The sequence below is a fragment of the Panulirus ornatus genome, chromosome 33 (genome assembly GCF_036320965.1).
Source record: "Panulirus ornatus isolate Po-2019 chromosome 33, ASM3632096v1, whole genome shotgun sequence".
Classification (NCBI taxonomy): domain Eukaryota; kingdom Metazoa; phylum Arthropoda; class Malacostraca; order Decapoda; family Palinuridae; genus Panulirus; species Panulirus ornatus.
In genome coordinates, this window is record NC_092256.1 from 20,546,543 (window position 1) to 20,549,664 (window position 3,122).

A 3,122-nucleotide genomic window follows, 5' to 3' on the forward strand; every position below is an offset into this window, starting at 1 on the left:
AATGTAGAACTTCTACATCATCAGAAACTATTGTCCTAGAATCTATGATGCCTCATCAGATTCCATGCATTAACATTTCTCTTCTTCTGAATACTCCATTTCCATTACTGTATTAAGACCTAAACAGCAGCCATCATCACATGATAATCTAGTCAGGGATGGCAGCTATTGTCACATGACAATCTAATTTTCCCTACCTCTGTTTAAATATCCAGCAGACTCATTTAACCAATAGTATCCTAGATCACTTCAGTTACCACACAGGTGTGGGTTAAAAATCCAATTCTCCTCAGTTCTCCTACAATCAACATTGTAGGTGCACATTCGTTGACTTCTCAGATGATGCATACAGATCCTGCAGAAAATACATAGAATGCTGGATGACCTGAATGATGAGGAGAAACATCTATCATAGTTAATATATAAGCTGGTGAGGAAAGTGAAGACTAATTGGTAAAATGTGAAGAAATGAACAGCTAAGCCAGTGACTTCAGCAGGAGTAAAAAGGGAAGCCACCATGGGACCCCATCACAGTTGCACTTAGACTTTGTTTAGTCATATGAAGCAGAAGATTGTATAACAATTGGATCTAATTTTCATAGAAGTAATCCTAAAGTGATGGAGAACTTTAGTGACATTATGATAAAGGACTTGAATATTTCCAAACATATTTTGCCTGTTGATTATAGTGTTTAATGTATCATTTAGTTAGCATAGCATAATATTTCTACATATGTTCATGCTATTCACCACCAATGTTGTGCCTAAGGATGAAATATGATACACTCAAGCATGATCATATCCTTTCATTTCATCTCAAGGTGAGGAAGGATCACCTTAAACATGCCAACCATATCCTGCCTTCCCCCTCACATTTAGTGTGAATAATGTAATATTTCTAACTACATTCATTTCATTCACCACTAATACTGTGCATATGTACAAAATGAGTAGAGTGTGATACTAAGTTCAAGAGAAAGGAAGCAACACAATTTCCATATCCCCCCTCTTATCTTTCTTTAACGGTCAGACATCGACCATTCCCCTATTCCCATCCACCTAGCAGTCAAATAACCATAACAAAGAGTTATATCTCTTCCTCTGTATCTTTCAATTCATGAAGGATAATCTTTTTCAAATTTTCTTATTGTGCCCAAGGAGATGGAATTTCCAACCAATACTGCCAATTAAGGGTTAATTGATCAATATTTCCTATCAAAATTTCATTTCATTGTGAAAAGTAATGTTTATTTCAAGTGATTAAGTAGTGGTGATTAAGTAGTAGAGTGTGATACTAAGTTCAAGAGAAAGAAAGCAACACAATTTCCATATCCCCCCCTCTTATCTTTCTTTAACTGTCAGACATCAACCATTCCCCTATTCGCATCCACCTAGCAGTCAAACAAACCATAACAAAGAGTTATATCTCTTCCTCTGTATCTTTCAATTCATAAAGGATAATCTTTCTCAAATTTTCTTATTGTGCCCAAGGACATGGAATTTCCAACCAATACCGCCAATTAAGGGTTAATTGATCAATATTTCCTATCAAAATTTCATCATTTCATTGTGAAAAGTAATGTTTATTTCAAGTAATTAAGCAGTGGTGGTGGTGAGTACTTATCACTTGGGAATAGGGGAGAAAGAACACTGCCTATATATTTCCTGTGTGAGTTTGAGGGTGACTGAAATGAAAGGAAGCAAAGAAGCTGAAAAATCCTTCCCTCATGTATCATTTTCCAAAAGTGGTTATAGTGGAAATAACCCACTTAGGATTTTCCCTCCATGACTCAGTGTTATAACCAGTGAGGATACTGAATAAGCTATAGACATTAATGAATAAGATACAAAAACTCACAGTTAATTCTAAAATACATTATGATTAATCTTACGTAAATGAGTTACAAACATGAAAATATATGTCACTTGACAATGATTTCAAAGCTCAATAACTAACACCAAGTACTTGTCTAATGGCTGACATGCAATTGTATAAGGCTAACACACACCACAGATAATCACTGAGCTTACCCCCTAAGAGCCAAGATCCATGCAGCCACTCCTCTCCAAGCTGACCCTCCATGAAGACTGAAAGCTCCATCATGTATACTATGTCAGGCATATGCAGAGAGGATAGTAAAGGACAGGGTACAAGAGTGGGAATAACAGAAGAGGTAGGATAAAGGAAGAAGAGGCCTCCTCAAACATTGCATCACTGTTCACAGGGTAAGGCCCAGGAAGGAAAGTTTACAGGGAGCAACTGCAAAGGTCAAAGTTAATGGGAGGTTACATTACATTGACCTAATCTTACCACCTCACTGAGGGAGGAGTGGGGGGACAGAGAGAGAGAGAGAAAGAAGAAGACAAAGGGTTGGAGTAAGTACATGAGAAGGAAATGGCCTTCCAACTACAGGGTTGTATTACTCAAGTCATTTGCTCCTGATGCTACCTTGTTCACCCAGGATGTAACAAACATGTGTGAAAGCAGAAAGAAATGGTGGGTACTAGTGCTATAAGAGATGGTTTTCAAAAGCAGTTCACTAGAGCAATTCTTCTTCAGTATAATATTTTCCTGACATAGTTTTTTAATTACCGATGTCATACAGTGTTGTGCACTTGTTAAGGTATGCTTGTTCTCTAATAGCTCATGTTCAGAGGAGATTCATCCCCAGTATCTTGAATGGTAGAGTTTGGGTTTTTTCAGAAATGAGTTGCTGGTATTGCATTTGCTGAGAGCAAATATAATAAGAGAATGATCATATGACAGATGGAATAATTTACTAGGCAAGAATACATATCACATTTTCAACAGATTGCATCTATCAAATCATTCATCACATACACCATCTTACATGCCCCAGCACAAGTGTTTCATGCAGGATCTCCTACATGGATTCGTTAATTTGATTATATCCATACATAAGATATTCTTTCTTTATCTCTCCTTCTTACTAAAAAGATTTTCTCATCTCACTCATAGATACTCTCTCTCTGTTATCCTTTCAATAACTACTTTTCCAAATGTGCACATAATCTCAGGATTCCATCATTTAATTCACCATCATTACACATATCATACACACTGCTGTTAACGATAAGTTATAGGATAATGAATTAAATAA